The following is a 26,288-nucleotide window of genomic DNA, read 5'->3' on the forward strand; positions in this document are numbered from 1 at the left end:
TCACCGATCCCAAAAGTGCAAAAAGGCAAACAACAAGGGACTATCAGTTAATCACAACAAATGCACCTTTATTAGGGGCCAAAACAGTAAATGCGATAGTGGGGATCAGAAAGGAGAGGAAAGGATAGAGAGAGAGAGAAAAGAGGGGGATGGGAATAGCTACCAACACAGGCGAGATCCTCAGTGGTCCGGACGATGGGGATCCGTCTGGTGGTGTCAGGGAAGTCTTTGAAGTTCTGTTTAACTCAGGGGTTCACTTATACTCCTTGGAAGTAAAAAGGGGGGAACATGCAGGACAATGAGAGTCTATTGTAATTGCTGCGGGGGAACAGGTGAGTCCACTGAAACCAACAAGGCAGGACGAACACAATGAAGAATAAGTCCATTGGAATTACTGAAGAAGAACAGGTCTTGTCATTAGTGGTTTCCCCACTCCCTGTGGTAGGGGTCTCAGTCTCAGTCCCTGGGAGGAGGGTTTTCGATCTCCGTCCGTCTGTCACAGTGGTAATGGGGCAGATGAGAGGTCTTCAGTGAGAGACCACTAGGTTCACCCCAAAAGTTCATTCGGCTTCAGGAGGAGAGTGGGCAAAGATACACCAGGCCGTTCCTTGCTGTGTTCATGCCAGGTCCTTGCTGATTCCTTGCCAAATCCTTGCCAGGCCTTGTTCGGAACAGCTAATGTAACAGTGCAGCAGCTGCACCTGCACTGCTGCTCTCTCCAAGCCGGTACTGCAGTGGGGAAGGGGGTTTCTCCTCGTGGCAATCGGTAGGCAAAAGTGGGGGCTTCAGACGGCCTCTTACACTTGGTCTGAATCAATCCTGTTCACCATCCCATATCAGGGAATGATTGATTCTAGAAATGTTTTACTCACAACATTGGCATTGCCTTTAACCGTGGGTACCGCTTCTACCCAATGACTCAGGTCACCTACTATCACTAGCAAAAACTTCCACCGTTGTACCTGGGGAAGCTCGGTAAAGTCTACTTGGATGTTTTGAAAGGGCTGTAAGGCTACTTCTCGCCCTCCCCTGGTGTTTTCCTCATGACCTTCTCATTTACTTGTTGGCATATCACACACCTTTCAATTACCTGCTTAGCTATCCCAAAAATTCCTATGCAGGCCCAGTCCCTTAGAAATTGATCACTTAGCGCTTGTGTACCCCAGTGTGTTGTTCCATGTATGCCTTCTAGCATTTTCCTGGCAAGGGGTTTATTCAACATTTGCCTCCCATCTGCTAATCTCCACTTCCCTTTGTTATCTTTCTTGGCTCCTGTTTTGAGGAATTCTTTCTCTTCCGTCTCACTGAATACGGGGACTTCTTGCATTTCTCTCATGGGGGTTAATGCTATCATTAGTTTTCCTGTCCCTGATTCGGCTGAATTCTTAGCATCTAAATCTGCTAAATGGTTCCCTCGTGCTTCTTGAGTCACCCCTTTTTTATGTCCTTTAACATATATTGCTGCCACTTCTTCTGGTAATTGTAAAGTTTCTAACACTTCTAGAAGAAGTTTTTAGTTCCTTTCCCCTTGAGTTTAATAGCCCACTCTCTTCCCAAATTTTTCCAAAGGTATGCACTACTCCAAAAGCATATTTTGAGTCTGTATATATTGTTTCTCTTTTCTGTGTGAATATTTCCAGAGCTCACTTTAAGGCATACAACTCACATGCTTGGGCTGACCAGTTGGAAGGTGACTTTCCTTTTTCTAGGGTCACTAACTCTTCATCTGCCATAGCCTACCCCAATACCCTGTGCCCTGGATTACCCGTGAAAATCCATCGATGTACAATCGTTTTCCACCTTGGAGCGGTTGATCTGTTAGGTCCTCTCTTACTTTACTTTGATAGTTTATAACTTCTAAGCAATTATATATTAATTCCTCACCTGGTTTTCCATCTAAAACTGGGTACGGTTGAGTTGGTTACTCACGACTAGCTCTAAACCATTATCTATTAAGATGGCTTCATATTTTAGTACTTGGGAATCAGTGAGCCATTTCTCAGCCTTTTAGCTGAGGATACTCCTTACTGAGTGTGGGGTATATATTTTCAGTTTTCCCCCAAAGGTTAATTTTTTACTTTCTTCTACGAGTGGGGCGCTCGCTGCCACCGCCTGAATGCAGGTTGGCCACCCCCAGCTGACAGGGTCTTGCAGTTTTGATAAACAGGCCACTGGTTTCCTGGATCCTCCCCGGTCCTGGGCTAACCCTCCATGTGCTGCCCCTTTTTCTATATCCACAAACAGATAGAAGGGTTTGTCTAAGGCAGGAAGACTCAGTGCTGCTGCACTGACTAATGTTTGCTTTAAAGCTTCAAAATTTGCTTGTCATCTTCTTCCCACCTAATCTCTTCTTCTACTAACTTTTCATACAAGAACCTGATGGCCTGTGTGTATCCTTCAATCCATAGCCTACAATATCCCAACAGGCCTAAAAACCTTCTGACTTCTCTCTTAGTTTTTGGTCATGGGAGTGAGGCTATCCCTGCAATTCTCTCAGGGTTCAGCCACCAGCTCCCTTGACAAATCACATGTCCTAGGCATTTTACTTCCCTCCCTACAAACTGGAGTTTCCCTTTTGATACTCAAAGTCCTTGGTCCCCCCAAAAATTTACCAGTGCTGTGTTGGATTCTTGAACTTTGAGATACCTTGAGAGGAGCCCAGTGCTCCTTGCTCCCCTGTGCTGACACGTGAGTGTTTGTCTGGTTTTGGGATGGCCCTGGCTGTGTGAGGGGTGCTACGTGGACACGAGACAGCCGGTCCTGTCCCGCTGGGTCCCAGCAGTGCCTCACAGCAGTCCTGCATCCACGTCAGGATGCTGGCCAAGAGACGTCCTGGAAGCTGAGGCAGCTGATTTTAAGCTTGTGCAGGTGTCTACAGGCCAAGGCCAACGGTGTTCCCTCAGGATACAGCAGTCCTGAGGGGTCTCCCTCATTCAAACAAATCGGCAGACAAATGCATTGTCCGCCAAAAGCCCTTTTATTGACCTGGCAGGAGGGCAGGGGTCTGCACCCCACTAAAGTGTTTCTCTGCCACATATAAATTTCAGTGGGTTGATGTCGGAGTTGTATCAAAATCACCATCCATCTTTACACTGCTGAGGTGATTCCATAGGCAGGCGGTTAGAAATACATTGTGTCAGATTCCCATACTTGAAGCTGATGTCCAGGCCCTGGCCAGGAGCGGTCTCGATGCCCCAAAGCAGCACAAAGTCTTCCTCACGGCTTCCCTGCACAGGGCTGATTCCACACTTGCCCTTAGTTCTTCTGGTAGACTGTGTCTAAAGCTTTTTGTCAGGTCACTCTCATGTCAAGTTAGGCCTGCCAGGTTTTTCTTATGCTAACTGGTGCTAAGTACTTAGGTATGTCTGTGCTAATTACTTGTTTACTCATGTGAATTGCTTGTGCTTACTTATGTCAAACCAAGGCCTTGTTCCATCCCCAAAGGTGCCTGAGGCCACCCGCTCCTTGTGGCACCAGTTGCTTTCCTGTGGAATGTTCTCCCTCCCCGAGGGTAAAGAGGGAGCTGGAGAAAGAGCTTGCCAGGCTGCTCTCCATCCTTTCCCAGCACTCCTGGTGAAGTGGAGATGTCCGAGCTGAGCGCAAAGGTGCAAATGGAGCAGCCGTGCACAGGAAGGCTCGGTGGGAAGGATGATCCAGGATCCATAGGCCTGGCAGCCTGAGCGTGCTCCAGGGGAAGGCCTTGGAGCAGATCCTCCTGAGTGCAATCCCACGGCACCTGCAGGGAACCAGGGCGTCTGCTGAAGGGTGGGAAAGCTCTGCGGAGGGACGGGGACAGCTGGGGCTCCTGGCGGGGTGTTGAGGGCTTCTGTGCAGGAGTTTGGGGGGCTTGGTGTTGGGGGGGTGTTGGAGAAGGAGTTGTCTGGAAGGTGAGAGGTCTAGGCTGGAATTTGAGTCAGTTTGAAGGCAGCATCTGTGCTTTGGCACAGCTTTGGTTAGGGAGGCCAGAAGGAATATCTGTGACTTTTCCTCCTCATGGTCCTGATTGTCCTGCAGGGAACAAGAGGGCAGTGCTGTACTTTACTGGCCACTCAGATATCTGTACCAGGGGAAGGATTAGCCCTTTTGCCATCTACTCAATTCTGTGAGCTACTTTTCTACCACCGAGTGGACTTTGATTTCTTGAGAGCTTTTATTTCTTAAGAGAATTAGGATATGATCATCCATTCATAGAAAACCAAAGAATGGCCGTTGGTTTTTCCCTTTTTTGTGTAGTGCTCTGTTCTGTAAAGTGACCCTCAGTGAATGAGGTTAAGGCAAATGAGTTGCTGCTTTGAGATGGGAAGCAAAATTCCAACTCTTCACCTCCTCAGGCCATCCCAATTAATTTGGGAAGTTGGCAACTTTTTGGAACTACTTGAGTTGAGCAATGGGAAGTAAGGCTTTCCTGAACTGATGAGTCTTACTTGCCAGATTCTTCTGTGCCCTCGCAGCTAAGGTGTTTTTGTGCTGTAAGAAATTACTTCAATGAGAAAATAATTTCAGCATGGAGTAAGAGCTTCTGACAGAGAACAAGTGTTGCCATCGTTGCTCCAGGTGCTCCTGCCAACAGCCCCTGCAGGCAGGAGCACAGCCCCCAGTGCACGTGGGCTTTGGCTCCCTCTGGCACAGAAGCCCCCCACGGGCACAGGTCTCTGGGGCAGGAGACGGGCACCGGTGCTGCCAGGGCTTGGGGGTGGCAGGTCTGCTTGGACAGGGACTCTGCCACACCTGCTGATGCCAGCACTCCCCGTGCCCCAGGGGTCAGAGCAGCATTTGTGCCCTGGCCCACACGTTCCTTGTCTGTGTCACACCCGCGGGTTTAGGATGGCCACCAGCCGGGACGTGTCCCAAGGAGGCCGTGCCAGCTTCTGTGGAAGGCCCCGTGCCCTTCCCAGCGCGGCTGCGTCGGCAGCCCTGGGGGCTCCTTCTGCTGCCCTGAGCCCGCAGAGCAGGGCAGCGTTTGCTGATGGTTTGAGCCGTTCCTAAAGATCCTGTTGGGCTGTCTTAGACACTTGGGGTGAGGGATTCCTTCCAACCTGAGCCACTTTGGGTGGGCTGGGGGCGGCCCCAGGGCACGGGGCAGTGTGTGCAGGGGCCCTTTGTGACACGGTGCAGCACGGTCACCGTGGCATGGAATGGGACAGCGTGTCCAAGGGCCCTTTGTGACACGGGGTGACATAGGAGCTGGCGGTGACAAGACCACGCCACAGTGCTCGGAGCACGCGACGGGACAGGACGGGACAGAGCGGTGCCGTGAGGAGCCCCCGCACAGCGCACTCGTTCGTGTCTGACCCGGAGCTTTCCCAAGGCGTTACTCCTGCAGGTGACCTTGTGGCCAGACCAGAGGGCTTGGTGACCTCGGGCCTTCCCGAGGCTTCTTTTCTGCAGATGCCCTCCAGGGCAGACCGTGGCATTTGCTTAGCATGCTTCTTGATGAGGAGTCTCCTGTCCTTGTGGCAGGAGCCCTCGAGACCAGAGTGCAGGACTTGCTGTCCTGTAGCCTTGCCAAGACTTCACTCTGCAGCACTTGCTGACTCAGACCTTTTCCGAGCCACCTTCTCCTGCAAGCAGCCATGAATCCAGGCAGTGATGTAGAGCACAGGCCTGCGAACGTGCCCAAGCTGGCCTGGGGGAAGGAGGAGAAAGAAGGCCCTGGGACTGCCCCAGCACAGCAGCCTGAAGAGGTGGTGCAGTTCCAGCCACTGCAGAAGGGTGAGTGCCAGAGCCAGGCTGCAGGGCCGGTGCCTGCAGCCAGCTTGGCCCCATCCCATCCCATGGCATCCCATCCCATGGCATCCCATCCCATCCCATGGCATCCCATCCCATCCCATCCCATCCCATCCCATTCCATCCCATCCCATCCCATCCCATCCCATCCCATCCTATCCCATCCCATCCCATCCCCTGGGCACTTGCCCATGGACAGGATGGAATAGGGGCCAGGGCAGACACCCCACAGCCGTGCTCCATCTCCTGGGACATCCCAGGGTTGTCCCTGCTTGGGGAGCGCAGGGCTGGGCTGTGTTCTCCGGCCTCTCCCACAGCCCCTCAGCTCAGGCTGCGCTCGCTCTTTGCCAGGTGCAGCCGTGCAGCGCACACAAGAGCAGGAACACACCCGTGGCCTCTTCCACAGAAGAGCGCAGGTACCTGCCGCCATCCCCAGCTGGGCTGGGCCTGCTGTCACCGCTCAGCCAAGCACCGCGCTTGGAGCATTCCGTGGAACATCCCTGGCCTCCTGCCCTTCTCCTACAGCTGGTTTGCAAATTCATCAAGAGGATTCGGGAGGAAGAGACCAGCACCATGGGCACAGGGCTCAGAGCATATTTGCACATCTCCAAAACCAAGGCCTGTGCTGCCCTGCTGGATATGCTCGTAGAGGAGGGGTTTTCCAATCCAAAGCAAGTAAGCAGCCTGTGGCCAGGGTTTGATCCTCCCAGGAATTGCTTGGCCTCCCAAGCCTACTGGTCACTGGAAGCCTTTGAGGCCATGGCAGTGTGGTGGCAAGGGAAGCACTTCTCTGGGGAAGCTGGGGACATTCCTCCCTCTGGCAGCTTTCCAAGTCTCCCCTGCCTTCTCCAGGTGCCTGCCATGGTGAGGTACATCCACCAGTGGCTCATGGCCAGTCAGTTTGCTGAGCACAGGCTGAACAGGGCCCTGCTGGATCTCACCAAAGAACAGCCTGCTGATGTAGTAAAGTGTCTTGGTTTGCGGCAAATTTGGGAGAAAACCTTCAGAAGGAGCCCCCAGAAAGCAAACCCACACAGCCCCTTGCTCACCTGGCTTGCGAAGAATTTCCTCAGAGAGCAGTGGAAACAACCTGTTTATTGAGCAGGCAAAGCACTCCCCAGCACAAAAAATGAACAACACCAGATGACAAAAACTCTTTCTACGGTCTGAGGAGGTGACAAATTCAGAAAGTCTCTCCTGGGAGTGGTTGCCTAGTTATCGGTCTCCGGCGCTGGGGATGGCTGCTGCAGGTCACAAAATGCTGGCTCTCGGTGTTTCTTGGTGTTTCCCAGGTCCCAATCCTGAGCAGGTTCAAATGGCATTCAGGAAAGGGAAAGAAAAAAAAAACAGTCCAGGGAAAAAATTGGAATTCCTCGCTAAACTAACTAATAAGCAAAAGCAAGGGCAAAAGCAAAAAGCTGGAGCAAGACCAAAGTGAAAGCAAGCAAGCCAGCAAGCAAGCAAGAAAGCCAGCAAGCCCTAGCCTCTCCTAGACACAGACTTTGGGGAGAGGTGAGCCGGCTGGTAACAAGACAAAACAAACCTTCACTTTTCAGAGCCAGTCCTGAAGGTACAGAACATAATATCAGGCACAAACAGAACACACGACTGGGGATGCAAGCACCATAACATCACCCTAGGAGATTCCACCCCTTATCTCCGAATCGTCAACATACTACCAAACATCATGTAAAACCTTCATCAAGTAAAAACTTCCATCTTTCACTTACTCAGACACATTTCCTTCCATCTCACTTGCTCAAACCTTTGACACACATTTCCTTCTATATCACTTGCACAAACCTTCGACACTTACACATTTCCTTCTGTCTCATGTCTGTGTGGTTTAATGTACAGACAGTGGCAGTAACATCCAACAAACAGTGATATTTGCATATGAGGCTCACCCCACAATCAGATCTCCCTGAGGTACACATCAAGTTCTTCCATATTTCTGCATTATTCACCGTGTACAACCTGGTCCCTGAGCAAAGACAATCCCACAAATGGGTTTGTCTGTACTCGAGGCAGAGTTGATCCACACTGTCTTCCCTAACAAACCTCTGATATGTGGCACTGGGATTTTATCTACCTGGATCGGAACAGCATATAAAAAGGAGCAGTTCCAAACATATGGCACATTATGCCAATCTGTCTTCCGATGAGCCTGTGACATTTCTTACTCAACAGTGACATTGCAGTGGTGGCCACCAGGCCGGGTTGCCAAGGGAGGCTTCTGGCCATGCCCTGCAAGCAGCTGCTGCTGCCAAGGTGCCTTTGGTGCCTCAGGCTCTCCCTGGCACAGCTCCCAGCACGGCACTCTGCCCTTGTGCCCGAGGCCTTCCCTGTGCTGGGGCTGGCCTGGGGCTTTTCCTGCAGTGGGACCTGCCCTGCTCCTGGCACAGGAAAGGCAGTTCCTGCTGGAGCAGGAGGCTCTGCCTGCGGTGGGCTCAAACCACTCCTGCAAGGCCCTGGTGACGTCAAAATTGCTTCCTAGAGCAGAATAGTCTATAATTGGTATAGCTCCTATATTGAGGAGTAAATAACTATTTTTTAAATTTTATTCTGTGTTGTAAATAGACCGTTTTATCTAATAATGATCAGAATCAATCATAGCTGTATTTATACAGATTTATCTGGTATTACATCATTAATCTTTTGGGACAAATTGCATTAAGGTTCAATTCCACCTGTCCAATCTGCAGGGTCGGGATGGGATCCAGCCGCTGCCAGTCTCTTCTATTAGAAGGAATTCTAGAAGTCTGGGAGTGCTGCAGGGGTTTCAGGATCCATGGTGGCTGTTGTGTGTCATTTCTTCACCTCATGACTCAGCAGGAGTTTCTCCAGTAAGGAAATAAAGCTTTTGCCTGAAGCTCCCACTCTGCCCATGACAGGAACCCCTGTGAGTGCCCGTGACATCCCGGCTCTGTGGCAGCCTGGGTACTCCTGGGATGTCACTGTGGAGCCCCCGTGAGTGCCTGTGACAGATCGGTGCCTTTGCAGCCCAATGTCCCCTGGGATGTCACCATGGGATGGCTGTGACTGCCTCTGACCACACGGCTCTTTACCATCCCCAGAAACCCCTGGGAGGTCTCCATGGAGCCCCTGTCTCTGCCTGTGACATTCCAGCTCTTGAGCAGCCTGGAGACTCTTGGAAAGTCCCCATGGAACCCCTCTGAGTGCCTGTGACAAATCTGATCCTTAGCAGGCAACCATCACCAGGAACCCCTGTTGCTGTGGTCAGTTTCCATGGCAACCATCACCAGCCCCTGTTGCTATGGTCAGTTTCCATGGCAGCCATCACCAGCCCCTGTTGCTATGGTCAGTTTCCATGGCAACCATCACCAGCCCCTGTTGCTATGGTCAGTTTCCATGGCAACCATCACCAGCCCCTGTTGCTATGGTCAGTTTCCATGGCAACCATCACCAGCCCCTGTTGCTATGGTCCATCCCTGGGCAGCTCCATGGAGACCCCATGCCAGGGGTGGTTGCCATGGACACCAGCTCGTGCCTGGAGCCAGAGCCCGTTGCTATGGCAACCATTGGCAGTCCCATCCCCAGGGCCATGGGATCCCAGAAGCACAGAACTGGCTGAGCTGGGAGGGACCCATCAGGATCCTCGAGTCCAACTGCTGGCCCCGCACAGGACACCCCAACAATGCCAGCCTGGGCCCGGCAGCAGTATCCAAACGCTGCTGGAGCTCAGAGAGCCCTGGAGCTGTGACCCTTCCCTGGGTCGCCTGGGCAGTGCCCCAGCAGCCCCTGGGCAAAAACCTTTTCCTGAGATCCAACCTCAGCCTGCCCTGACTCAGCTGCTGCCCTCCTGCCTCCAATGGAAAGCACAAAAGACAATGATCCCGGGCTGGGAGGAGAACAATTTACTGGGAACAGCAACGAGACAAGGAACAAACAGGACCAGAAATAATACTGATAACAGAAGGGATAAGAAAAGTTATTTACAGGGAAATCTACATCACAACTGACTGGCTCTTCCTGGCCATGTATTTCCTCCTGCCTGGAAAGGACACCCTTCTCCTCGGGGACAGAGAGAGAGAGAGAGAGAGAGAGAGAGAGTCCCTTTCCTGCCCCTGGCAATGACCTGAGGTGGGAGTGAATGTAATGACAGGGCCATGGCCAGACCCTCATGTTCTTCAATCCCACACCATGTCATTGGCAGGGGCAGGAAAAGGGAAAGATCTATTCCCAGCATGGATCACAGGGAACATGGATCACCAGAGCTCTTCCCAACATGCGTTCTCCCATGGGGGATGGAGCTGGAGCAGTGCACAAAGCTCTTTCTGGAGCTAGGGCATTTGCAGGGCTTTCCTTGCTGGTGTCTCTGTTGGTGTCTGGTCAAGTGAGAGCTCCTGGAGAAGTTCTTCCCACACTGGGGACACGTGTAGGGACTCTCTCTGGTGTGGATGTGCTGGTGCCTGATGAGATGGGAGTTTTGCTTGAAGCCCTTCCTGCAGTGGGGGCAGCGGAAGGGCCTCTCCCCAGTGTGAATCCGCTGGTGCTTGAGAAGAATGGATCTGGTCTGAAAGCTCTTCTGACAGTTGGGACATTCGTAGGGCCTCTCCCCAGTGTGGATCATTTGGTGGATGATCAGTTGGGACCTCTGGCTGAAGCCCTTCCCGCATTCCCCACACTTGTATGGCCTTTCTCCAGTGTGGATCCTCTGGTGGCAGATCAAGTGGGACCTTCGGCTAAAGCTCTTCCCACATTCCCCACACTCGTAGGGCCTCTCCCCAGTGTGGATGCGTTGGTGGATGACGAGGGCAGAGCTGCAGCTGAAGCCCTTCCCACATTCCCCACATTTGTATGGCCTTTCCCCGGTGTGGATCCTCTGGTGGCGGATCAAGTGGGACCTTCGGCTGAAACTCTTCCCACATTCCCCACACTCATACGGCCTCTCCCCAGTGTGGATGCGTTGGTGGATGATAAGGTTGGATCTGTTGCTGAAACCCTTCCCACACTCCCCACACTCATAGGGCCATTCCCCAGTGTGGATCATCTGGTGGCAGATCAGGTTGTTGCTCTTCCTGAAGCTCTTCCCACACTCCAAGCACTTGTAGGGCTTCTCCCCATCATGAAGCTGCTGATGGCCCACCAGCTCCGAGCTCTGGCAGGAGCTCTGTCCACCTTCCTGGCACAGGGTGGGTCTTTCCTCCTCAGAGCACCCTGAGCTGGGTTTCCAGCTCCTCCTCCTGTGGGATCTCCAGGGCTTTTCCTCCCCGTTGGATTCCTGCGCCATGGAGCCGGTCAAAACGGCCTCTGCCACGAGGTTCTGCCATGGGGATTTGTCCGTCCTGGTCTCCATCTTCAGCTCCTTGTCTGGGGGAGGAAGGACAAGGAGAGGTTGGGATTTGCCTCCGTGCCATAGGGAAGGGGAAGGAGATCCCCCCAGTGTGTCCCCAGCAGGATGGCGTTGGCAGCGATGTTGTCCTGTAGTCGGGGCCTGTGCTGGTCTGAGAGATGGAGCAGGAGAGAGGGGGAAAGGGGCACTGACTTCCTCCTCAGCTGCCCGGGGGTGCCAGGCCTCCTTTTTCTTCCTCGCCGCTACCTCCTCCATCTGGTGAAGTGTTGGAGATAGGAAATTCTGTTTTGGGAGAAAAACAAGGGATGAGCACAATGAGTTTTGTACTGGTTTGAAGGCAAACCAGGGGAGAGTCTAAGCCAGAATTACAATTTAGTAAGAATATTAAGATCAAGGCAATGATACAGAAACACTGGCTTAATCTGACAGAGTCAGGATTTAACCTGACACCCCGTTGGTCAGGGTGGTGGTAGCCGTCTGATGAAATGGAGGCTCCAGCCCTGTTGGAGTGATGATCGTGATTCTGTCAAAGCTGTGATCCTGCAGAAGGGATCACCTGATGGGTCTTGCTCTGAAGGTCCAGTGGTGGTTACGGAGCTCTTGTCCTCTGGGAATCCAGTAGGCAAGGTGGTCCTGGTGTTGGAAGGCTGAGATTATATCCAGGTAGGAATGCTTGGTTCCTCCCCCTGGGCGGAGCATCCCACAATGGGATGATGTAATTTTATCAGTCCTGCAGTGGCACTCAATGGCCCATTAACAGAAGATAGCCCCTGGAGGGCGTTATCAGGGCTGAGCCATGGAAGAGATAAAGAACACTGCCCCACCTGTTTATCACAGTTTATGAAGATGGTGACTGAAAACATACTTTGGGTTACATCTTACATTGCACCCTGAAACAGTGAGGCAATCCCTGCTCGGGGTGGGGGGTGAACACCACCCCCCTTTCCCAAACTGGCTCAGGTCTAAAACCCCCACCCTGGGAAGGCCACGCACACAGGGGACAATGTCACACTTGCCCCACCTCAGGGGAGGTCTCTGTCCCTGTCACTCCCTGGCTCTCCCCCCTTTTCTCTTTCTTCCATCTCTCTCTCTCTACCTCACATTTACTGTTCAATAAAATCCACTTGGGATTTGGTCTCGTTAACACCTTAATTGGGGCAGAGGCACCTCTCTAACAATTTTATTAACCAGATTGAGACATTATTTTGGCGCAGTGATTTCAGGGCACTGATGTCTGACCCCAAGTGCCTTTGACAACAGCATGGTTTCCTCCTCTCAGGAGGTTCTGGCTCTTTCTGGAGGAACTCTTGAGCACCTGGAGGCAGCTTCTTCTGTGCGATTTTTGGGAGAACTTATGAGGAAAATGGCTGTTGTGGGTGGCCAGTGTAAAGAAAATATTTTGTTGTCCTTCCTAGAAAAGTTTGTTAAAATCACTGGAGGAAAAGGAGCAAATGATGCCAGCAAGACTGACAAGGATCATTCACCACAAGCTGAGGAACACAAGGCTGCCAAAAGTCCTAGTGATTTATTAAAGAAATATGGATATTGATCTAGTACCGATATCCAACTGTGACGGGCAAAAACTATCTAACAGTTTAAAGTTAGAAAGTGTATGTTTATTACAATGCCAGGCAGCGTGCAGAATAGCTCTCAAATACACACTGCACCTTTCAAATAATTACAGAGTCCTTTTATCCATACAAGTATTGAATACCCAAAATGCAAATACATATTCATAAATTTGGTACATCCCATTCCTTACTTCATAAGCTAATCATTTCAAAAGCTATTAAGCATGCTTAATATTAAGCATGCTTAATAGCTTAATATTAATATTAAGTAGTTTGTTCCTTGAAATGGGTCGGTGGTCCCTTCATGGGGAGGGGTCCCAAAATGAGGAAGTAAATGAAGTCTTCCTCATTCTGACCTTTCTACCTTTTCAATGCAAATATGACAAATGAACCTTGGTAGAGCTCCCATTCCCTGTCTTCAATTGGTTTCAGAACAGAGGAGGCCCACAACTGTCTTATGTTCCTAAAAGCTATTTGTCTGTTTCTATATTCTTCATTATAAACCCAGCTAACTAAACACTGTGTTGACAAGCAATCAGTTATTAGTTAACTACTCACTCCTAACTTTATCAAGGCCTACTCATTTGTTTTAATTAACTCTAGTAAGGCTTATCTCTAACTAAAATCTTAGCTCCTCTAAAATCTCTAAATCCCTTAAAGTTTATGTTTTACTAGAAGTCCAGCTCAAGTAGCTAAATTCCCAAATAACTCCCAAATTCACAGGCTTGTGGGCTTTGCCAAATGTGAGAATAATTTTTTTCTTCATCCCTGTCACCTTTGTGACAGCTACACAGAGCTTTCCCTTCCTTTTAATAATCTGTATTGGGCCAAATTTTCACTTTTATCAAAACCTGCCAGCAGCAGAGCTGAAGCTGTGCAGGAAACGATGAAATTTGGAACTGCCACATTATTGCTACTATTGTCAGTTTATTCATGTTTGGGATTTGTTTGCGTTTCCATCACAAGTGACATGTGGGAAGAGCAAATATTCCTCAAGGCATTTTATGTAGGGTGAAGTTTGATTTCTGCCGAGTTTGTTTTGTCCAGTGCCCAGGGGATGCTTGAGGTGTCTCTGTGCCTCTTGTCCTGGCAGATGCTTGGGAGGGGCTTGGGGGGTTGTCCCTGTCCCTGTCACCCCAGGCCATTCCCCAAGGGGTGTCCCTGTCCCTCTCACCCCAGGCCATTCCCCAGGGGGTCTCCATTTCTCCATCGTTCTCACCCCAGGGAATGCCTGGGAGGGTCTCCCTACCTCTCACCCCTGTGCCAGGGGAGTGCTCAAGGGAGTCTCTGTCCCTCTCAGCCCAGGGGGTGCTCGGGAGTTGAAACAGGGTATTTTACAGGGTAAATTTAACAGGGTGGAAATCCATGTGTATTTAGGTGAAATGTGCTGCTTTGAATCATTAGTAGCTTGCCAGCATAGGTAAAATACGCTGTTTAGTCTGCTAGCTCTGCTGCTGAAACGTGGATGAAAAATCAATCCCCACAAATCCCATACGGAGCTGTAGAGACTGTGTGTTTATTGCCGTGCTGGAAGCAAGTGGGGATCGTTCCCCTTCAAAGGACATGCACGCCCCTGTGTAAGAGACGGTCCCAAGTTCCCCTCATTTTTGCCTCACGTTTGCCACAATGGCAGAGACTGAGATCCTGGAGACCCCGATCGGAGTTCTGGCTTGGAGAGGTGGATGATTATTTTTGCAGGTGTATTTGCTGTGCCACCACGGACCACTGCTTTGAGCAGGGCCTGGCAAAGAGTGGCTTGTTGTACGTGCTTACACCTGCTTCACAATACCTGCTCAACCCATGAATTTTCCCACCTCTTGGCCAAATGAACTTTCTGGGGTAACTCTGGTGATCTCCCACGGAAGACCCCTCATCTGCCTCATGACCACTGTGATGGATGGAGATTGAAGCCCCTCCCAAAGACTGAGACTCAGATCCCTACCACAGGGAGGAGGGCTGGCCTGATCAATGTGAGATGTTTGCCCAGGTGTGGTCGATGGACCAAGAAGACAATGGCTCTTGCTCACTGCTGATAACATGACCTGTTCCCCTTTGGTGGCTTCAATGGACATTCATTGTCTTTTGCCTGTCCCCCCCTTCCACAGAGGACTATAAATGACCCCTGAGATAACCAAGATTTTGAGATTCTCCCTGATGTGACACGGCTCCTTGGGAGCCACGGCAGGAGCAGCACCCTGGGAGCCTCGGGAATGCCCCTCTGGGATCCACGGCAACACTCCCAGGGGCTGAAATTCCAGTTCCCAGCCAGGAAAAGATGTTCCTGCCCTTGAAGGCAAAGCTCTTAACAAGGAGCCAGAAGCCAAGTGGAGCAAGATCCTACAGTGACATTTCACTGCCAGCCTTCATAACTTCACCCATAGTTGTTGTAGCTCATGGATTAGGAATGAAATCAGGGCAGGGCCTTTGGTGGGAGCTGCCCTGGATCAAGGGAGACACTGAGAGAGACACAGAGCAGGCAAAGAGAGGCAGGAGAGAAAAGAGGACACAAACACTGAGAAGGTGGCACTCTGAAAACAGAACTGCAACTGACTGAAAAGGAATGGGATGGAAAGAAATAATTTTGTGACTTGTATTTCCAATCAAAATACAATTTCCTCCCTTTCTCACAAATCTCCTCCCGCTGTCATTCAGCAGGGCTCTCAGAACGTTCTTCATTCTGAATGGATGTTCCACGCAGCAGTCACAAAGAAACAGGGAATAGGGACCTTCCTGCCCGTGGGGAGTTTGGCATCCTCAGCTGAGGAGAGTAGAAGGCACCAGAAGGAAAGGACAGCTGGGCTTCACCCTTCCTCAGGAAAGAGGCAGGGGAAAAATCTCTCATCATGTCTGCACCTGCTCCCACAGGGATGTGAAGGCTGATCCCAGAGCCCCAAGGGTCACATTCAGGGCTGCCCGCAGGGAATGCTCGCCTGGTATTGAGGGGCAGTGTGGGAGCACCTGGATCTTGGAGAACCCAGCTGCCCCCCATGTTTGGAGGTGCCTGAGGAGGGCTGGGACGATTCCAGGGACATCCTGCAGTGACATCCTGCCTGTTCCACTCTGAGTGCGCTCAGTCCCAAACCTGACCCTGATCCTGCTCTCAATCTCACTCCACATTTAGACACACTCACAGTTCTGTATTTAATCTCATCCCAGAGGCAGAATTATCTAGCCTCAGACCCAATCCCAACCCCAGCCCTAAAGCCAATCCCATGACTAGCCTTAACCCCAATCCCAGCTCTAATCCAAATCTCAGTCCCAACTCCAAACCCAGCCCCAATTCCACCCTCTTCCTAAATCCTCATCCCAAATCAAATCCCAGGTTCAGCCTTTCTGGGCGTTTGGGGATGTCTCTGTCCCTCTGACCCTGATGACATTTGGGCGGGGTCACACCAGGGCTGAGAGGGGCAGAGAACCCCCCACCTCCCCAGGGATGAGAAGGTTGGAGAGCCCCCCCGCCCTGAGCACCCTCAGCGGTGAGAGGGACACAGAGCCCCTGGTCCCCAGCCCTGCACAAGCATTCCCTGAGGCCAGAGGGATGGAGACCCCACGAGCATCCCCCAGGGCAAGGGGACAAAGACCCCCGAGCACTCCCAGGGCTGAGAGGGACAGAGACTGCCCCAAACAACTCCTGGCACAGGGTGAGTGGGAGGGAGACCCCCCAGGCATTCCATGGGGTGAGAACAATGGAGACCCCCTGGAGAATGGCCTGGGGTGACAGGGACAGGGACACCCCATGGGGAATGGTCTGAGGTGAGAGAGGGACACCCCCTGGGGAATGGCTTTGGATGACAGGGACAGACCCTGGGGAATGGCCTGGGGTAAAAGGGACAGGGACAACCCCCCCAAGCCCCTCCCAAGCATCCTCCAGGGCGAGAGGCACAGACTGCCCTGGAGCATCCCTTCGGCACCAGACAAAATAATCTCAGCAGAAATCAAACTTAACTCTGCATAAAATACTTTGATGAATATTTGATATTCCCACAAGTCACTTGTGATGGAAATGCAAACAAATCCCAAACATGAACAAACCGACAATAGAAGCAATTCTGTGGCAATTCCAAATTTCATTGGTTCCTGCACAGCTCCAGCTCAGCTACTGGCAGGTTCCAATAAAAGAAAAGTGGAAATTCGGCCCAATACAGATTAATAAAGGGAAGGGAAAGCTCAGTCTACCTGTCACAATGGTGACAGGGATGAAGAGAAAAATGATTCTCACATTTGGCTGTTGTAGATGCAGGTGAACCCAATAGGAAGAATGAAGATGTCTAACTCCAGTTCAGAAGGCTGAATGATTTCTTTATTATAATTATGCTATAATGCATTAATATACTATATAAAAGAGGATACTAAAAGTACATGCTACTTTCTCTAACTATCATATCTAACTAACTCATTTGGCAAAGCCCCCAAGCCTGTGAATTTGGGACTTATTGGGGAATTTAGCTATTTGAGCTGGGCTTCTTGTACGACTTCGTGCAGCCTTGTGTTCCTCACCTTGGGGTGAATGATCCTTGTCAGTCTTGCTGCTATCATTTGCTCCCTTTCCTCCAGTGATTTTAACAAACTTTTCTAGGAAGGACAACAAAATATTTTCTTTACACTGGCCACCCACAACAGCCATTTTCCTCATAAGTTCTCCCAAAAGTCACACTGAAGAACCTGCATTGAAGTTTCCAAGAGTTCCTCCAGAAAGAACCATAACCGCCTGAGAGGAGGAAACCATGCTGTTGTCAAAGGCACTTGGGGTCAGACAACAGCGCCCTGAACTCACTGCACCAAAATAATGTCTCAGTCTGGTTAAAAAATTGTTAGAGAGGTGCCTCTGCCACAATTAAGGTGCTAACGAGACCAAATCCCAAGTGTATTTTATTGAACAGTAAATGTGAGGTAGAGGGAGAGATGGAAGAAAGAGAAAAGGGGGGAGAGCAAGGGAGTGACAGGGACAGAGACCTCCCCTGAGGTGGGGCAAGTGTGACATTGTCCCCTGTGTGCGTGGCCTTCCCAGGGTGGGGGTTTTAGACCTGAGCCAGTTTGGAAAGGGGGGTGGTGTTCACCCCCCACCCCGAGCAGGGATTGCCTCACTGTTTCAGGGTGCAATGTAAGATGTAACCCAAAGTATGTTTTCAGTCACCATCTTCATAAACTGTGATAAACAGGTGGGGCAGTGTTCTTTATCTCTTCCATGGCTCAGCCCTGATAACGCCCTCCAGGGGCTATCTTCTGTTAATGGGCCATTGAGTGCCACTGCAGGACTGATAAAATTACATCATCCCATTGTGGGATGCTCCGCCCAGGGGGAGGAACCAAGCATTCCTACCTGGATATAATCTCAGCCTTCCAACACCAGGACCACCTTGCCTACTGGATTCCCAGAGGACAAGAGCTCTGTAACCACCACTGGACCTTCAGAGCAAGACCCATCAGGTGATCCCTTCTGCAGGATCACAGCTTTGACAGAATCACGATCATCACTCCAACAGGACTGCAGCCACCATTTCATCAGACTGCTACCACCACCCTGACCAACGGGGTGTCAGGTTAAATCCTGACTCTGTCAGATTAAGCCAGTGTTTCTGTATCATTGCCTTGATATTGATTTTTTTTTTATTAAATTGTAATTCTGGCTTAGACTCTCCTCCTGGTTTGCCTTCAAACCAGTACAAGGCTCAATGTGCTCATCCCTTGTTTTCCTCCCAAAACAGAATTTTCCTTCTCCAAACCATTGCGAAATGGAGGAGAAGGCTGCGAGGAAGGGGAAGGAGCCCCTGGAAACCCAGGCAGGTGAGGAGGAAGTCACTGCCCCTTTCCCCCTCTCTCCTGCTCCATCTCTCAGCCCAGCACGGCCCCCAACTACAGGACAACCTCGCTGCCAACGCAGTCCTGCCGGGGATGCACTGGGGGGATATCCTTCCCCCTCCCTAGGGCACAGAGGCAAATCCCAACCTCTCCTTGTCTTTCCTCCCCCAGACAAGGAGCTGAAGATGGAGACCAGGAAGGACAAATCCCCATGGCAGAACCTCGTGTCAGAGGCTGCTTTGAGCGGCTTCATGGTGCAGGAATCCAACGGGGAGGAAAAGCCCAGGAGATCCCGCAGGAGGAGGAGCTGGAAACCCAGCTCAGGGTGCACTGAGGAGGAAAGACCCACCCTGTGCCAGGAAGGTGGGCAGAGCTCCTGCCAGAGCTCGGAGCTGGTGGGCCATCAGCAGCTTCATGATGGGGAGAAGCCCTACAAGTGCTTGGAGTGTGGGAAGAGCTTCAGGAAGAGCAACAACCTGATCTGCCACCAGATGATCCACACTGGGGAATGGCCCTATGAGTGTGGGGAGTGTGGGAAGGGCTTCAGCTACAGATCCAACCTCATCATCCACCAACGCATCCACACTGGGGAGAGGCCCTACGATTGTGGGGAATGTGGGAAGAGTTTCAGCCGAAGGTCCCACTTGATCCGCCACCAGAGGATCCACACTGGGGAGAGGCCTTACGAGTGTGGGGAATGTGGGAAGAGCTTTAGCCGAAGGTCCCACTTGATCAGCCACCAGAGGATCCACACTGGAGAAAGGCCATACAAATGTGGGGAATGTGGGAAGAGCTTCAGCCAGAGGTCCCACTTGATCAGCCACCAGAGGATCCACACTGGAGAAAGGCCATACAAATGTGGGGAATGTGGGAAGGGCTTCAGCCAGAAGTCCCAACTGATCATCCACCAAATGATCCACACTGGGGAGAGGCCCTACGAATGTCCCAACTGTCAGAAGAGCTTTCAGACCAGATCCATTCTTCTCAAGCACCAGCGGATTCACACCGGGGAGAGGCCCTTCCGCTGCCTCCACTGCAGGAAGGGCTTCAAGCAAAACTCCCACCTCATCAGGCACCAGCACATCCACACCAGGGAGAGGCCCTACACGTGTCCCCAGTGTGGGAAGAACTTCTCCAGGAGCTCTCACTTGACCAGACACCAACGGAGACACCAGCAAGGGAAGCCCTGCAAATGCCTTAGCTCCAGGAAGAGCTTTGTGCACTGCTCCAGCTCCATCCTCCATGGGAGAACGCATGTTGGGAAGAGCTCTGGTGATCCATGTTCCCTGTGATGCATGCTCGGAAGAGATCTTTTCCTGCCCCTGCCAATGACATGGTGTGGGATCAAAGAACATGAGGGTCTTGCCATGGCCCTGTCATTACATTCACTCCCACCTCAGGTCATTGCCAGGGGCAGGAAAGGGACTCTCTCAGTCCCCGAGGAGAAGGGTGTCCTTTCCAGACAAAAGGAAATACATGGCCAGGAAGAGCCAGTCAGTTGTGATGTAGTTTTTCCTGTAAATAGTTTTTCTTATCCCTTCTGTTATCAATATTGTTTCTGGTCCTTTTTTGTTCCTTGTCTCGTTGCTGTTCCCAGTAAATTGTTCTCCTCCCAGCCCGGGATCTTTGCCTTTTGTGCTTTCCATTGGAGGCAGGAGGGCAGCGAGGGGCAGTGCGGTTTTAGCAGAAGCAGGAAATTGGGGAATCCCATTCCTGAACCCCAGCCCTTGGAAACCGAGCATCCCAGCTGGTCCCAGCCCTGGTGGCCATGGCAACAGCCTTGGGAGCGGGTCCCTGGCTGGGGCTGTGGGAACCTCTTCACTCTGGTGCCCAGGGACAGGACTGGAGGGAACGGCTGCAGCTGAGACGGGGCAGGCTGAGGTTGGATCTCAGGAAAAGGTTTTTGCCCAGAGGATGCTGGGGCACTGCCCAGGCTCCCCAGGGAAGGGTCACAGCTCCAGGGCTCTCTGAGCTCCAGCAGTGTTTGGACACCGCTGCCAGGCCCAGGCTGGCATTGTTGGGGTGTCATGTGCAGGGCCAGCAGTTGGACTCGAGGATCCTGATGAGTCCCTCCCAGCTCAGCCAGTTCTGTGCTTCTGGGATCCCATGGCCCTGGGGATGGGACTGCCAATGGTTGCCATGGCAACGGGCTCTGGCTCCAGGCCTGAGCTGGTGTCCATGGCAACCACCCCTGGCATGGGGTCTCCATGGAGCTGCCAAGGGACAGACCATAGCAACAGGGGCTGGTGATGGTTGCCATGGAAACAGAGTATAGCAACAGGGGCTGGTGATGGTTGCCATGGAAACTGACCATAGTAACAGGGGTTCCTGGTGATGGTTGCCATGGAAACTGACCACAGCAACAGGGGTTCCTGGTGATGGTTGCCTGCTAAGGATCAGATTTGTCACAGGCACTCAGAGGGGTTCCATGGGGACTTTCCAAGAGTCTCCAGGCTGCTCAAGAGCTGGAATGTCCCAGGCAGAGACAGGGGCTCCATGGAAACCTCCCAGGGGTTTCTGGGGATGGTAAAGGTCCAGATGGTCACAGGTAGTCACAGCCATCCCATGGTGACATCCCAGGGGTCATTTGGCTGCAAAGGCACCGATCTGTTACAGGCACTCAGGGGGCCTCCACGGTGACATCCCAGGAGTCCCCAGGCTGCCAAAGAGCCGGGATGTCACGGGCACTCACAGGGGTTCCTGTCATGGGCAGAGTGGGAGCTTCAGGCAAAAGCTTTATTTCCTTACTGGAGAAACTCCTGCTGAGTCATGAGGTGGAGAAATGACACACAACAGCCACCATGGATCCTGAAACCCCTGCAGGACCCCCAGACTTCTAGAATTCCTTCTAAGAAAGGAGACTGGGAGCAGCTGGATCCAATCCCACCTCCAAACTTTATCAAAGGTGTAAAAGATTGGACAGGTGGAATTGAACCTTAATGCAATTTATCCCACAGGATTAACGATGGAATGCTAGATATATTTATATAAATAGAGCTCTGATTGTTTCTGATCATGATTAGAAGAAAGATCCTTATCAGACTTATCTACTCCACAGTATAGAAGCTATAACAATTATTAGAATGTAGTGCTCTGGGAACCAATTTTGACGTCACCAGGGCCTTGCTGGAGTGGTTTGAGCCCATTGCAGGCAGAGCCTCCTGCTCCAGCAGGAACTGCCTTTCCTGTGCCAGGAGCAGGGCAGGTCCCGCTGCAGGAAAAGCCCCAGGCCAGCCCCAGCACAGGGAATGCCGCGGGCACAAGGGCAGAGTTCCATGCTGGGAGCTGTGCCAGGGAGAGCCTGAGGCACCAAAGGCGCCTTGGCAGCAGCAGCTGCTTGCAGGGCATGGCCAGAAGCCTCCCTTGGCAAGCCGGCCTGGTGGCCAGCACTGCAGAGCTGCTGCCTCAGGGCTCATTTCTGGCTGGTCTCTGGAAAGCCACTTCTGCTCCAGGAGCCTGATGGGGAAGCCATTGACCCCAGCACCTTGGGGACAGGACATTAATGACAAAACTCTTCCTGCCAGCAGAGACAAGGAAGGGGCAGAGGAAAGGGGAGAGCCAGGCCCAGGGGACGGGGCTGGTTTGTGGCAGCAGCTCTCTGGCCACAGAGAGAAACAGACAACTTTCCCAGACATGGTTCCGGGAAAGGCTGTGAGAAGATCAGAGAAAAGAATGAGAAACAATTCTTATCTTAAGTTGCTGCACCTGGTGTTGTGAACATGTGGAATGTGTTATGGAGATTTGTTTACCAAAGGGTGGTTTCTTAATTAGCCAATGGTGATGGTGTTTTAATTAAAGGACCAATTAGGTCCACTTGTAGTGAACTAGGGTATAAAAGGTAGGGGTTTCTTACTAAAAGAAAATAATCAGCCTTCTGTGAATGCATGGAGTCTGTGTCAATTATTACCTGGCCAGGGACCCCTTGTACCAGCACTGGAATGGTGATGGCTGTGAGGTCACTGTCCCTGCAGCAGCCTGGCTGCCCTCAGCAGACATTCTGGCCAGAAGCATTGTGAGGGCACCCAGCACATCAGAGAACCCACACAACAGGAATTATGTCCTTGGGGATGAGAGGGTTTCACTGGGTCAGGTTGCACAAGGCTCCTGCTTTTGGAGCATTCCTGGGATGGGAAATTCACTTCTCTGGAAAAACAGCTGCATTTTTTTGCCATTCTCATTGTAAAATATTTTCTCCTTGTAACAAGTTTAACCCACTCTGGTTCAGTTTAAAGATGTGAGAAATGCTGCTGACTTTTAAAAATTTAGAAGGTTTATTAAAAGCTTATCAAAATACAACAGAAGACTGAATAAGGATGTGAAAAATGAGGTTCAGTCTCCTGGTAAAATTTAGAAGTTTAATAAATGACAATAGGAGACAAAGGTAATAAAGCAAAGATTTATGGCCAGGTGTTTGACATTCTGCCAAGAGCACCCCTGCTATTTCAGAGACGCCCTTTACATACCCTTTCTATTGCATCAGCCTGCTGCATATCCATAAACAATGATGCATATTTAAACTTCTCCCCAAACTAGTTTACATGTTCCAGAACTATTTAGCACGTCTCCTCCTTGGGTCTGCCTTTTTAGAGCACGCACATTTCCTGGCTGTGGTTTTAGTCTGTTCTTGTATCACCTCCAGTTTGGGCTTTGGTCCATATTTTCTACAGACAGTGGGTGCTGATAACTGGCATGTCAGCAGCAGGGGTCTCCATCATATGTTCACTGGATGCTATCCAAGTCAAGCAGGCAGTTCCATTACCACAAGCATGATTATATCAGCTATTTCACCACTATGTTTACTTATAAGCACAAAAAAACCTATATCTTTATAGCAAAATTATTTTAACATTATACATATAGCATCCATTTCAATATTTTCAAAAAGCCAGTATTACAATATTTATTTATACATATATATATGACCCTCTTTGCCAGAGTGCAGCCAGTTCTCTGAGCAAAGCAGGCCCCAGGTGAGTGAGAAGAGACAGGATGGGGTTGGGGAATGTTGAGCAAGGTTGTCCACACTGGGTGAGATCTCAAGGCACAGCTTCTCTGATCAGGCCAGACCTCCTCAGGAGAGTCCCTGGGTCAGTATCCATCACAAAATGCTGCAATCACCTCTTCCCTAAGGAGAACAGTAATAAAATGCACTCTTTAAAATAGAAATGCATATTTCTTAGAAGGTTTTTGAAATAATTCCCCATAACTGCAGCAGGAAACCTTCCTAACCAGACCAGAGGGAAATCAAGGCAGAGCCATGGTTTGTCAGGACTGGCTTGATCCTAATGAGCCCCATGGTGCATTTGGAGCTGAGCCCTGGAACCTCAGGCCCTGAGAGGAGATTGCACAAACCTTTCCAGGAGTCTAAGTCAGAGTAAAAACCCAAAGTTTCTTGAGCCATTAATGGGACCCACTGAGGTCCATCCCAGACACAGGCTCCTCATGGACTCCTTGGAGGAGAGAATTGAAGGACAGGATTGCACAAAAACCTCTCAGAGACTCAAAACAGCACAAAAACCTCTCAGTGTGGAAAGGAAAACCCAAAGTACCTTAAAAAAGTTGAGTATCTCAAAGCATTAATGAGCCCCACTGAGTGTCAGCACAAAGCTCTCAAGGGACTCGTTAAAGCAGATAATTGGGGCCATGATTGGAACACAAAGCTCTCAGAGACTCCAAGGCAAAAGCCAAAGCCAAAGTGCTTTGAAAAACCTGCAGTCCCTGGGAGCATGAAGGAGCCCCCAGGGCCATTCCTGAGCAAGGCTCCCCAGGGACTCCTTCCAGCAGATCCTTGAGGCCACTGGGATGTGGGCTAGGGGGGGATGTGAGGGCAGGACAAGGGGCTGACAGTGCCCAGCCTGGCTGGGGCTGTGCCAGGAGGCCCCAGTGCCTCAGGACAAGGTGTCTCCTGACAGCCCTTGGTGGCACAGAGCCTGCTGTGCCCCAGGGCACCAAGACTTGGCTTCTCTTTGTCCCCACCTGTCATCAGTGCCTCCAGTTCTCTGCTCTGCCTGGGGCCTGGGGACACTTTCTCAGTCGTGTCCCTCAGTGGGACCCATTAAAAGTCAAAGAAACTTTGGAGCTGGATTCTGACTTGGAGCTCTGGAGAGGTTTCTGCAGCTCCCTCTCAGGGCCTGATGTTCAGGGCCTGAGCACAAAGCCCCAGAGGGTCATTAAAGTCCTTGTGCTGTGTCTGTGCTGCTGAGCTGGGCCGGGCTCCTGGCACAGAGGGTGATCCTGGTAAGCAAGGAGAGCTTCAAAAGCACATTTCTCTGGATGAGCAGCTCTTCTCCCAGCCCAGCAGGGCTGGGGCACTGCCTGCAGCCAGCCCGGGCACAGCACAGAGGCACAGAGAGCTTCCATCAGTCAGGGCTGGGAAGGTGCTGAGAAGTGCCTGGGGCAGAATCACTGGCAGCCCTTGGCACAGGAACCTCTGGCTGCAGGACAATGCAGCTGCAGCTCCTGGAGTGATCTCCTACAGCTGGAACATCCCAATGCCCACAGACCCTGTGAGTACAACTCTGAGTATTTCTGGTGCAGGGGAGGTGAAATGCTCATGAAGCTCTGACATGCTGAGGGCTTCTGATCAATCATAGAATGTTTCCAAAAGAAGGATTTTGACAAAAATGAGGAAATCTCCAAAGAGTTTGTATCCAGTTTCTTACTACTGGAGAATGGCAGGGATGGAAAAATAAATATTAAAGGATTAATATGAATTATTGATTATGAATTTTGACTAGTGCATGAGACATCTGAACTGTTACTTTAAGTGATCAATAGGGTCACAGTAGATCCCTAATGTGCTTGCAGACACTCTGCCCATGGACAGCATCAGCATCACCTCTGCTGGAGCCATCAGGCTCAGTCTGAGCTGTCCTTTCTCCAAGCTGCAAACAGAACCTGCCCCCAGCCAGTGCCCTGCAAACAGGCAGGGTTCTGTCAGGCCAAGGAGAGTACACAGAGATTTGGGGTCTTGAGTGCTGTCAGGGAGAGATCAGGCACAGGGAAACACCTGCAGGAGGAAAATCCCCAGGAAGCAGAGAGAAGATCAGGGAAGGAGAGAAAGCAAACCCAGCAAATGTTGTGACAGGGAGAGTTTAGAGATATCCAGAGGATCCCCTCCAGTGCAGCCCCTCCCTCTGAACAAGCCCCCTCCCTCCTGTCCCCCCAGCCAAGCCTCTGCCCTCAGGGCCGGGGCTCCAAGGCGTGCAGCCCCTCCTGTGCAGGCAGAGCTGCAGCAGAGCCGTGGGGCAGCTCTGCAGCCCCGGGCCCAGTTCCCTCTGCAGAGCACAGGGCTGGGAGCAGCTGCCTGGCACTGGGGGCTCTGGGAGGGGGCACAGCTGGCTCTGGGTGACACAGCTGTCCCCAGTGCCCGGCTCTGGGCAATGCTGTCAGTGCAGCCAGGGAAGGAGCTGCATCTCCCTGCATCCAGTGCCATCAGAAGGACACTTGGAAGATTCCCTGAGATTTCGGTCCAAGCTGGGAGCATCAATACAGGATTCAAATCTGTCCTAGAGCATCTCTGAGTTACAAGATTGATGGGGAAAGGCAGAGGTGTTCTGACACTGAAAATGCTGTTGGCTTGATGAAATGAGCAACGTGAGTCCTTGGCTACAAATGTGGAGCTGGGCTGTGGTGGATCCATCTGCTCTCATCAGTGCTTGGTGACATTTTAGGAGAAGTGTGGCAAGGTGATCACCCTCTACCTGAGAAAGGTTAAAGCCCAGAGAAACTCTGAACAGGTCAGAATGACAGACCATCTCCCCTTACTCTCCTCTACTCACATTGCCTCACAGAACTTGATCTGTTCTCCCTGAGAGCAGCAGAAATGCTGAGGGTTTCTGATATCCAAGAATACCTGGAGAGACATGGGGGGA

General features: G+C 51.3%; 1 long non-coding RNA gene and 2 pseudogenes across 2 annotated transcripts in view; 2 read left to right on the forward strand and 1 right to left on the reverse strand.

The window, feature by feature from the left end:
• The window catches only part of LOC137464052 (uncharacterized), a 103,666-nt gene extending 97,286 nt beyond the window's left edge, over nucleotides 1-6,380 (forward strand). Inside the window, exons 1-3 of one of the 2 annotated variants that reach the window (XR_010994060.1) lie at nucleotides 5,615-5,712; nucleotides 6,079-6,143; nucleotides 6,253-6,345. This is a non-coding gene — a long non-coding RNA (uncharacterized lncRNA). Of the gene's footprint in view, nucleotides 1-5,614; nucleotides 5,713-6,078; nucleotides 6,144-6,252 lie in introns of those variants that run through there. The other variant, XR_010994061.1, reaches the window with a different exon arrangement.
• The window catches only part of LOC137464036 (zinc finger protein 208-like), a 1,110,012-nt pseudogene extending 1,098,954 nt beyond the window's left edge, over nucleotides 1-11,058 (reverse strand).
• Nucleotides 1-19,720, forward strand: part of LOC137464035 (zinc finger protein 850-like) — a 1,110,255-nt pseudogene extending 1,090,535 nt beyond the window's left edge.
• The last annotated feature ends 6,568 nt before the right edge of the window (nucleotides 19,721-26,288 follow it).

Source organism: Anomalospiza imberbis, chromosome 35 (genome assembly GCF_031753505.1).
Source record: "Anomalospiza imberbis isolate Cuckoo-Finch-1a 21T00152 chromosome 35, ASM3175350v1, whole genome shotgun sequence".
NCBI lineage: Eukaryota > Metazoa > Chordata > Aves > Passeriformes > Viduidae > Anomalospiza > Anomalospiza imberbis.